We start from the raw sequence: 12,803 nt of genomic DNA, 5'->3' as shown, positions 1-12,803 counted from the left end.
TTATCTAAAATATAATTTGATGGATTAGGCTAAATTAAATTGCGCTTGTTTTAATAAGGCTAGGTAAGTTTTCTAAGGTGCTTTTGGTACAAAATTATTAATTTTTACATTAACATAAATGAAAAAAATATATCTTTTAACGTTTATTTTTTATGAACACATTGGCCGTTTCCCACCAAGGCAGGGTGGCCTGAAAAAGAAAAACTTTTATCATCTTTCACTCCATCACTGTCTTGCCATAGGTATGCTCACACTACAGTTATAAAACTGCAACAGTAACACCGCTCTTTCAGAGTGCAGACACTGTACTTCCCATCTCCAGAATTGAGGTCTGGCCTGCCGGTTTCCCTGAATCCCTTCATAAATGTTACCTTGCTTTCACTCCAACAGCCCTTCAAGTCCTCAAAACCATTTGTCTCCATATGTTCCTACCTAACATGCTCATGCAAGCTTGCTGGAAGTCCAAGCCCCTCGCACACAAAACCTCCTTTACAACCTCCCTCCAACGTTTCCTAGGCCGACCCCTACCCCGCCTTCCCTCCACTACATATTTATACACTCTCGAAGTCATTCTATTTCGTTTCATACTCTCTACATGTCCAAACCATCTCAATAACGCCTCCTCAGCCCTCTGGATAATAGTTTTGGTAACCCACCACCTCCTCCTAACTTCCAAACTACGGATTTTCTGCATTATTTTCACACCACACATTGCCTTCAGACATGACATCTCCACTGCCTCCAGCCTTTTCCACCCATACACCAATGCAAGAACGTTGGTATAGCTATACTCTCATACATTCCCCTCTTTGCTTCATGGATAAAGTTCTCCCATTTTTCCCCTCGTCAATTCTATGATTCATGTCATCTTTCATAGACCCATCTGCTGACACGTCCACTCCCAAATATCTTAATACATTCACCTCCTCCATACTCTCTCCCTCCAATTTGATATCCAGTCTTCCATTACCTAACTTTTTTTTTGTTATCCTCATCACCTTACTCTTTCCTATATTCACTTTTAATTTTTTTCTTTTACATACCTTACCAAACTCATCAACCAATCTCTATAACTTCTCTTCAGAATCTTCCAAAAGGACAGTGTCATCAGCAAAGAGCAACTGTGGCAACTCCCACTTTGTGTTAGATTCTTTATCTTTATCTTGCCAACACCCCGAGCATTCACTTCTCTTACAACTCCATCTATAAATATATTGAACAACCACGTTGACTTCACACATCCTTGTCTAAGGCCTGCTTTTACTGGGAAATAATCTCCCTCTCTCCTACGTACTCTAACCTGAGCCTCACTATCCTCATAAAGACTCTTCACTGCTTTCAATAGCCTACCTCCTGTTCCATACATTTGAAACATCTGACACATTGCCCCCTATCCACCCTATCATACGAATTTTCCAAATCCATAAATGCCACAAAAATCTCTTTACCCTAATATAAATACTGTTCACCTATATGTTTCACTGCAAACACTCGTTCTACACCTTCCCCTACCTTTCCTAAAGCCTCCTTGTTCATCTGCTATCCTATTCTCCGTCTTACTCTTAATTGTTTCAATAATTTCTCTACCAAAAGACTTACCAGGTATACTCAACAAAATTATTCCCCTATAATTTTTACACTCTCTTTTGACCCCTTGGTCTTTATACAAAGGAACTATGCATGCTCTCTGCCAATCCCTAGGTACCTTACCCTCTTCGACACATTTATTAAATGCAAACACTAACAACTCTAAAACTATATTCCCAACTGCTTTAAACATTCCTATCTTTATCCCATCAATCCTAGCTGCCTTACCCCCTTTCATTCTACTCACTGCCCCACGCACTTGACCCACACTCACAATTGGTTCTTCCTCACTCCTATAATATGTTATCCCTCCTTGCCCTGTACACGAAATCACAGCTTCCCTATCTTCATCAACATTTAACAATTCCTCAAAATATTCCCTCCACCTTCTCAATACCTCTAACTCTGCTTTAATAACTCACCTGTCCTCTTATTCTCAACAAAATTTGTTGATAACATCTCACCCACTGTCTCATTTGCTCTCTTTTTACATTGCTTCACCAATCTCTTAACCTCTATTTTTCTCTCCATATACTCCTCTCTCCTTGCATCACTTCTACTTTGTAAAAACCTCTCATATGATATTTTTCTCTCGTACTACTCTCTTTACATCATCATTCCACCAATCGTTCTTCTTGCTAATTGACCAGTTTTACCTATTCGGCACGAGACACACACACACACACACACACACACACACACACACACACACACACACACACACACACACACACACACACACACACACACACACACACAAAGAGGGGTACCAGAGAGTATACCTCGACCGCGACAGAACACAAGAAGAAAGGACTACACTGAAAGAGAGGGTACAGAGACGCAAGGAGGAACGAGAAGCAATGAAAATGAGCAGGACCCAGACACAGGAGGAAGGGCAAACACACCCCACAGAATCTCCCACCAAAAGACTCCACCCGCGACATTCCCAACGCAACTGAGCAACCTATACTACAACCCACTCACTGTTCCCTCTGCCACCAATCCCCATATCACAAACCTCACCCCAACAGCTGTCCCTTATGGGCATTCTGACCCCACCCCCATCAACACAAACCCCACCTACACCACAGCCCCATATAGGCCCCCACCAAGGCTCTCGCTCCCCCAACCCCAATATTCTTGCATGACCACAATGATAGAAAAGAAACTAAAGGTTTGGTACACAAACGCGGATGGAATAATGAATAAACATGAGGAGTGGAATGAAAGAATCAGTGAAAAATCCCCAGACATCATAGCAGTCACAGAAACAAAACTCGCTGAGACAATAACAGACACAATCTTCCCAACAGGATATCAGATCCTGAGGAAAGATAGAAGGAGTAGAGGGGGAGGAGGGGTTGCACTGCTCATAAAACACCGATGGGGATTTGAGGAAATGGAAGGCATGGACATGATTGGAGAAAGAGACTACATTGTAGGTACAATTCAGTCCGGAGAACATAAAGTAGTCATTGGAGTGATGTATAACCCACCACAGAACTGCAGGAGGCCAAGAGAGGAGTACGAAGAAAACAACAGGGTGATGGTGGACACACTGGCTGAGGTGGCAAGAAGAGCTCACTCGAGCAGAGCAAAGTTACTGGTAATGGGCGATTTCAACCACAGGGAGATCGACTGGGAAAACCTGGAGCCACATGGGGGTCCCGAAACATGGAGAGCCAAGATGATGGATGTGGTACTTGAAAACCTCATGCATCAACATGTCAGGGACACAACCAGAGAGAGAGGGGAGGATGAGCCAGCAAGACTGGATCTTGTGTTCACCCTGAGCAGTTCAGACATTGAGGACATCACTTATGAGAGGCTCCTTGGAGCTAGCGATCATGTGGTTCTGAGTTTTGACTATATAGTAGAGTTACAAGTGGAGAAGGTAACAGGAACTGAAGGGGACAGGCCAAACTATAAAAGGGGGGACTACACAGGTATGAGAAACTTCCTGCAGGAGGTTCAGTGGGACAGAGAAATGGTAGGAAAATCAGTAAACGAGATGATGGAATATGTGGCAACAAAGTGCAAGGAGGCAGAGGAAAGTTTTGTTCCCAAGGGAAACGGAAATAATAGGAAGACCAAAACGAGTCCTTGGTTTACCCGAAGGTGTAGGGAGGCAAAAACTAAGTGCAACAGAGAATGGAAAAGGTACAGGAGGCATAGGACCCAGGAAAACAAGGAGATTAGTAGAAGAGCCAGAAACGAGTATGCACAGATAAGGAGGAAGGCCCAGCGACAGTATGAAAACGACATAGCATCGAAAGTCAAATCTGACCCGAACCTGCTGTATAGCCACATTAGGAGGAAGACAACAGTCAAGGACCAGGTGATAAGGTTGAGGAAAGAAGGTGGAGAACTCACAAGAAACGATCAAGAGGTATGTGAGGAGCTCAACACGAGATTTAAGGAAGTATTTACAGTAGAGACAGGAAGGACTCTGGGGGGACAGACCAGATGGGGACACCAGCAAGGAATACACCAACAAGTGTTGGACGACATACATACAGATGAGGAGGAGGTGAAGAAACTGCTAAGGGACATCGATACCTCAAAGGCAATGGGACCAGACAACATCTCCACGTGGGTCCTTAGAGAGGGAGCAGATATGTTGTGCGTGCCACTTACCACAATCTTCAACACGTCCCTGGAAACTGGGCAACTACCTGAGGTATGGAAGACGGCAAATGTAGTTCCCATTTTTAAAAAAGGAGACAGAAAAGAGGCACTAAACTATAGACCTGTGTCATTGACGTGTATAGTATGCAAAATTATGGAGAAGATTATCAGGAGGAGAGTGGTGGAGCACCTGGAACGGAACAGGAGTATAAATGCCAACCAGCACGGATTCACGGAAGGCAAATCCTGTGTCACAAACCTTCTGGAGTTTTATGATAAAATAACAGGAGTAAGACAAGAGAGAGAGGGGTGGGTTGATTGCATCTTCTTGGACTGCAAGAAGGCCTTTGACACAGTTCCTCACAAGAGATTAGTGCAGAAGCTAGAGCATCAGGCGCATATAACAGGAAGGGCACTGCAATGGATCAGAGAATACCTGACAGGGAGGCAACAACGAGTCATGGTACGTAATGATGTATCACAGTGGGCACCTGTGACGAGCGGGGTCCCACAGGGGTCGGTCCTAGGATCAGTGCTATTTTTGGTATATGTGAACGACATGACGGAAGGGTTAGACTCAGAAGTGTCCCTGTTTGCAGATGATGTGAAGTTAATGAGGAGAATTAAATCTGATGAGGACCAGGCAGGACTTCAAAGAGACCTGGACAGACTGGACACCTGGTCCAGCAAATGGCTTCTCGAATTTAATCCTGCCAAATGCAAAGTCATGAAGATGGGGGAGGGGCACAGAAGACCACAGACAGAGTATAGGCTAGGTGACCAAAGACTGCAAACCTCACTCAAGGAGAAAGATCTTGGGGTGAGTATAACACCGAGCATGTCTCCGGAAGCACACATCAATCAGATAACTGCTGCAGCATATGGGCGCCTGGCCAACCTGAGAACAGCATTCCGATACCTTAGTAAGGAATCATTCAAGACACTGTACACCGTGTATGTCAGGCCCATACTGGAGTATGCAGCACCTGTTTGGAACCCGCACTTGATAAAGCACGTCAAGAAACTAGAGAAAGTACAAAGGTTTGCGACAAGGTTAGTTCCAGAGCTAAGGGGAATGCCCTATGAAGAAAGATTAAGGGAAATCGGCCTGACCACACTGGAGGACACGAGGGTCAGGGGAGACATGATAACGACATATAAAATACTGCGTGGAATAGACAAGGTGGACAAAGACAGGATGTTCCAGGGAGGGGACACAGAAACAAGAGGCCACAATTGGAAGTTGAAGACACAAATGAGTCAGAGAGATAGTAGGAAGTATTTCTTCAGTCATAGAGTTGTAAGGCAGTGGAATAGCCTAGAAAATGACGTAGTGGAGGCAGGAACCATACACAGTTTTAAGACGAGGTTTGATAAAGCTCATGGAGCGGGGAGAGAGAGGGCCTAGTAGCAACCGGTGAAGAGGCGGGGCCAGGAGCTAGGACTCGACCCCTGCAACCACAAATAGGTGAGTACAAATAGGTGAGTGAGTACACACACACACACACACACACACACACACACACACACACACACACACACACACACACACTCACACACACACACATGCACACACCACATACATTAGCGACTGCTCTGAGTGTATTAGTGACAGGATTAAATAGCTTATGTTGATAATTATTATTCGATATATCAGTAATCTGAAATTTGTAATCAATTAGAAATTTTATTTACACCTCTTCAAAGAAAACCACTTTATACTAGGGTATTAGATGTCTAGTTAAATAAATTATCTAATTAAAAGTAATAATAATAAGAAGAAGAAGAAGATGAAATAAGACTAATATGCGAGGAATGAGTTTAGGCCTTAGGGAGTTTATCAATTTGTTATATATAAGACAAGGGCGGAGGAGATGGGGGTGGAAATCTTTCGATCAAGTATGGTACCGCGGTGGCACCACGCCACCAAACTCTGAAAAAAACTTACCCTATTTCTCCTGTTGCCGCCCTTGCAACATTGCACAGCTCTTGATGACGCACTGAGAAGTGTGAAAGTACTTGAGCTAAAAATTCCTTGCCCCCCTCCGTGGCTTGTCTTGCATTGTTAAGAACCCCTGTCTGCGATTTTATATATATATATATATATATATATATATATATATATATATATATATATATATATATATATATATATATATATATATATATATATATATATATATATATATATATATATATATATAGAGAGAGAGAGAGAGAGAGAGAGAGAGAGAGAGAGAGATACTATGTGAACATTTATTAATAAACAGAATACATTTACAGAAAAAACTTAAACATGAATACAATGGCACAATGTATCAAAGGTCATGAATTTCCTCCAGCTCCTCCGAGGCTGGATGCGAGCCAAGTATGCAGCAAGCATTTCCCCTCTGGATGGCTACGCTGAGGCGCTGGAACATGAAAGCGGCTGCCCTTGGGTCCCTGGTGGTGTCGATGAGTCTGGAACCCAATTCTCTAAGGAAACGTGTGGCATTTTTTCCCCATGATCCCAAGGTCTCTGATCCCACTGTGACAAATTGATACTGTTGGCTTATGTCCCTGTATTTGCTGATCTTGTACTCCTCCCTGTAGTCAGCAGCTCTTCCCTGTCGCCCCACACTGTGATGGATATAGGTGTCAACCAGTGTGGACACACAGGTATAGTCCCATGCTAAGAGCTTGCCATTCTTCCAAGGATAGATGGTGATCCCGTCGCGGCGGTTTGCTGAGTTGTGGGTATTGTTGGCTGCTAGTGATCGGGGCTCCCTCTCGGCTGGGCATCCAGCGGTAGCAAGGGTTCTCTTAATGATGTCGTTGACCTCATTGTGTCTTTCATGCCAGCCATTGGTTTTGGAAGTTAAGACCATGTAGACCGTATTGGTCTGCTTGCGCTTCGCCGAATATACACGTATATTCCGTGTGAATTGGGGCAGCAAGGCGCAGAGCCACTGCAATACGGAGGGTCTTAGGGTCGAGTCGCCTTCCCATTGCCGATGTGGAAACTGTTTGGAGGAGGTCCCCGGAGTGAGGTACGCTCACAGCCTGGAGATGGGCAATCTCCCTATCTGATGTTGCAGCCCTAAGCATGTTGGCAAGCACCTTTTCAGCGATCGGGCCATCCCAGCTTGACTGTTTGTGAGCCAGTGCTGCACTAGGATTTGGTGCTGGAGCAGCAAGAGTCTCCCATTCAGTGATGGCACTGGCATAGCTAGGGTCTTCTATTCCTGCTGAGTCGCTGAGGGTATCAGGAAGAATATGTCTCATAAACTCGTTTGATGCTATAGAAGAGGATAGGAAAGCTGGTAGAGCAACCTGAGAGGATCTGCGTACTCCTAGCCCTCCAAGCCTGACCGGAAGTGAGGCTTGCAACCACTGTCCATCTTCAAGGGAAAGATTCAATACACTCTCTAGCATGGTCTTAAGGAGAGAGTCATATTCCTTGAGTTTTGAACTGCTGAAGGCTGGGGAGCATCTCAGAAAGTAGGTAAGTTTTGGGATTGACAGGCACCTGGTGAGTAGGTAGAAGGCATCGTGTGTGTCAATGTCTTTCATCCTGCTTTCCATCGTCTGGAGGTCTGAGACTTTTTTTTTTCTAGGATCAGATCGATGGCATTGGACCCAAGAGGAGCACCAAGGAGAGTGCTATTGGCTGGATCAATGGCTCGTGCTCCTGGTAAAATTGCGCTAATTTTCTGGATCATCTGTTGATTGGTAGAAACTATTTCACATTTGGTGGGGTTTAAAGAAAGGCCCAGGCTTTCTCCCATGTCTTTAATTTTATTGATGTCCTATAGAACATTGCACTAGCCAAGGAGTCGAACCCAAGCTGTTTTGGCCCGCCTCATGGTAAGCGGAAATGCATGATGCGTTTTTGCTCGCCATGAGGCGGGCAAAAAACAGCATGGGATCGACTCATTGGCTAGTGCAGTGTTGTTATTGATCAATACCACTTGTTTCGTGGGTACAATAATGTAATATACTGCTTGTTGAGCTAGTACACAAACAGAGAGAAGAATGAAATTAGCTCAGAGGCGTCCACACCACCGTATGCCCTTTGATGGTGAGTACAACAACTAGCTTGTCTGGATGCACCATTGCTAAGGATTGTGTGGTCTAGTGGTCTAAAGTGTCATGCGTTTTCTCTCACCATGAGGAGGGCCTAAATAGCATGGGTTCGACTCCTTGGCTAGTGCAGTGCTGTTATATATATATATATATATATATATATATATATATATATACATATATATATATATATATATATATATATATATATATATATATATATGTATATATATATGCAAAACAAGCACTGTGAAAGAATAGTGAAATTCCAAGTTTCTTGATAATGTGAGAAGTCACGAAAGCGCTTGGAATTTCAGTCTTCTTTCACAGTGGTTGTTTTGCACATTCTGTTTACTGTGATCTTATTGCACACACACACACACACACACACACACACACACACACACACACACACACACACACACACACACACACACACACACACACACACACATAAGTGAAACAAAGGCTGATTAAAAACACACATTCCAACAAAGTTGGTGGGGTTTACAAGGTCCCATGTACTCAGTGTCCTCTCTCATATATCGGTCAAACAGGTATATTTCTGGAAACTAGAATTGCCCAGCATAAATACTCAGGACAGGACAGGAGTCGAACGCTATCTTTAACCACGTTAGTGCATGTAATCACCCACCGGGGTGGGATGTTGCTCAGATTATTGTACCAAACAGTTTTGACATGGAAAGAAACATAATTGAATCTTCCCTCTTGAAACATGAAAGGAATACAGTATACAACTCAAATTATGGATTATATAAGCTCGATAATTATTTAGTAGAGTCCATTACCTGGAGTTTACCTGGAGAGAGTTCTGGGGGTCAAGGCCACGCGGCCCAGTCTGTGACCAGGCCTCATGGTGGATCAGAGCCTGATCAACCAGGATGTTCCTTCTGGCTGCACGCAATCGAACGTACGAGCCACAGCCCGGCTGGTCAGGTACGGACTTTAGGTGCTTGTCCAGTGCCTGCTTGAAGACAGCCAGGGGTCTATTGGTAATCCCCCCTTATGTATGCTGGGAGGCAGTTGAACAATCTTGGGCCCCTGACACTTATTGTGTTGTCTCTTAACGTGCTAGTGACACCCCTGCTTTTCATTGGGTGGATGTTGCATCGTCTGCCGAATCTTTTGCTTTCGTAGTGAGTGATTTTCGTGTCCAAGTTCGGTACTAGTACCTCTAGGATTTTCCAGGTGTATATAATCATGTATTTCTCGGGTCTGCGTTCCAGGGAAAACAGGCTCAGGAACTTCAAGCGCTCCCAGTAATTGTGGTGTTTTATCTCAGTTATGCGCGCCGTGAAGGTTCTCTGTACATTTTCTAGGTCAACAATTTTTCCTGCCTTAAAAGGTGCTGTTAGTGTGCAGCAACATTCCAGCCTAGATAGAACAAGCGACCTGAAGAGTGTCATCATGGGGTTGGCATCCCTAGTTTTGAAGGTTCTCATTATCCATCCTGTCATTTTTCTAGCAGATGCGATTGATATAATGTTGTGGTCCTTGAAGGTGAGATCCTCCGACATGATCACTCCCAGGTCTTTGACGTTAGTTTTTCGCTCTATTTTGCGGCTGGAATTTGTTTTATATTCTGATGAAGATTTAATTTCCTCATGTTTACCATATCGGAGTAATTGAAATTTCTCATCGTTGAACTTCATATTGTTTTCTGCAGCCCACTGAAAGATTTGGTTGATGTCCGCCTGGAGCCTTGCAGTGTCTGCAATGGAAGACACTGTCATGCAGATTCGGGTGTCATCTGCAAAGGAAGACACGGTGCTGTGGCTGACATCCTTGTCTAAGTCAGATATGAGGATGAGAAACAAGATGGGAGCGAGTACTGTGCCTTGTGGAACAGAGCTTTTTACCGTAGCTGCCTCAGACTTTACTCTGTTGACTACTACTCTTTGTGTTCTGTTTGTGAGGAAACTATAGATCCATCTACCAATTTTTCCTGTTATTCCTTTAGCACGCATTTTGTGCGCTATTACGCCATGGTCACACTTGTCGAAGGCTTTTGCAAAATCTGTGTATATTACATCTGCATTCTTTTTTTCTTCTAGTGCATCTAGGACCTTGTCGTCGTGATCCAGTAGTTGGGACAGACAGGAGCGACCTGCTCTAAACCCATGTTGCCCTGGGTTGTGTAACTGATGGGTATCTAGATGGGTGGCGATCTTGCTTCTTAGGACCCTTTCGAAGATTTTTATGATATGGGATGTTAGTGCTATCGGTCTGTGGTTCTTTGCTATTGTTTTACTGCCCCCTTTGTGGAATGGGGCTATGTCTGTTGTTTTTAGTACAATGGGACGACCCCAGTGTCCATGCTCCCTCTCCATAGGATGCTAAAAGCATGTGATAGGGGCTTCTTGCAGTTCTTGATGAACACGGAGTTCCATGAGTCTGGCCCTGGGGCAGAGTGCATGAGCATATCATTTATCGCCTGCTCAAAGTCATTTGGCGTCAGGATAACATCAGATAGGCTTGTGTTTACCAAATTCTGTGGCTCCCTCATAAAAAATTCATTTAGATCTTCGACTCTCAGTCTTAAACAACAGTGCTATACAAAATCACAGGATTGTTCATTGTGTCAGGTGGGTTGATGGATTGGTGACGCCCGTCCAGTGTCTACGTACCAAAACTTCACACCACGTCAGTTTTGAAGGTTGTATAACACCTGTAGCTGTTAATGTACCATACAGTGACAAGCACACAAGATAACGTAAGGAAAGGTTAAAGGGTATTAGTAGAATTTAGATCATAGAAATATTATCGGATAGGCATAATAGTCCCCATGTATGGCATATTAACAGCCACTGAGAAAATAGTAGACAATATCTAGGAACATTCGGTAGAACATTCGAGTACCTCAGAGCAGGACATTTAAACGGACAAAGAGCACATTGTATTCTTTCATTATTTGAAAAGGTCACACAGAATAATAGCTACAGTAGTCTACAGTATCTAACGAGAAACTTATTTTCTCAAACCATGTGACCTGTTATAAACGATCAGAAAAAGCTTGGGGCTGGCTTTTTGCATCTTATAATTTCCTACCTGACATTTCAGAAACCCTCCTACCCCATATATGGGTAGTGGGGGGATGATGGTAGGGAGGGGATGGCACCGACCACTAACCCAGTCTAAGGGTAACCGTGGCCAGTGACACCTACGCTACTCTGAGACCTCTCTCCCTGCTTTGGTTGCTCCACTGCAACATTGCACAGCTCATGATGACGCACTGAGAAGTGTGAAAGTACTTGAGCTAAAGATTTTCACCCTCCCCCGTGGCTTGTCCTACATATATATACCTGGAGTTTACCTGGAGAGAGTTCCGGGGGTCAACGCCCCCGCGGCCCGGTCTGTGACCAGACCTCCTGGTGGATCAGAGCCTGATCAACCAGGCTGTTACTGTTGGCTGCACGCAAACCAACGTACGAGCCACAGCCCGTATCCCACCAAGGCAGGGTGGCCCAAAAGGAAAAACGAAAGTTTCTCTTTTTAAATTTAGTAATTAATATGGGAGAAGGGGTTACTAGCCCCTTGCTCCCGGCATTTTAGTCGCCTCTTACAACACGCATGGCTTACGGAGGAAGAATTCTGTTCCACTTCCCCATGGAGATAAGAGGAAATAAACAAGAACAAGAACTAGAAAGGAAATAGAAGAAAACCCAGAGGGGTGTGTATATATATGCTTGTACATGTATATGTAGTGTGACCTAAGTGTAACTAGAAGTAGCAAGACGTACCTGAAATCTTGCATGTTTATGAGACAGACAAAAGACACCAGCAATCCTACCATCATGTAAAACAATTACAGGCTTTCGTTTTACACTCACTTGGCAGAACGGTAGTACCTCCCTGAGCGGTTGCTGTTTACCAACCTACTACCTAGAATATATATATATATATATATATATATATATATATATATATATATATATATATATATATATATATATATATATATATATATATGTCGTGCCAAATATGTAAAACTGGTCAATTAGCAAGAACTCATTTAAAATTAAGTCCTTTCTGAAATTTTCTCTTGTACGTTTAAAGATATATTTTTTTCATTAATGTTAATGTAAAAGTTTTTAATTTTGCACCAAAAGGAACTTGGAAAACTTACCTAACCTTATTATAACAAGAGCAATTTATTTTAGCCTAACCCAACTAAATATATTTTAGATTTGTTTACAATAATTTAATACTAAACAAACACAGTGATATATATTTTTCTCGATAGGTTCAGAATGATTTTGGCGAAATTATTGCATACACAAATTTTCACTTGTCCTATATGGCAAGATGAGCGTTGCTATTTAAGCCAAGATCGCAAGTTCTGCCTATTCGGCACGACATATATATATATATATATATATATATATATATATATATATATATATATATATATATATATATATATATATATATATATATATATATATATATATATATATATGTAGTGCCGAATAGGCAGAACTTGCGATCTTGGCTTAAATAGC

The sequence above is a fragment of the Cherax quadricarinatus genome, chromosome 2 (assembly GCF_038502225.1).
Source record: "Cherax quadricarinatus isolate ZL_2023a chromosome 2, ASM3850222v1, whole genome shotgun sequence".
NCBI classification, from domain to species: Eukaryota; Metazoa; Arthropoda; class Malacostraca; order Decapoda; family Parastacidae; genus Cherax; species Cherax quadricarinatus.
This window is presented reverse-complemented; position numbering follows the sequence as displayed.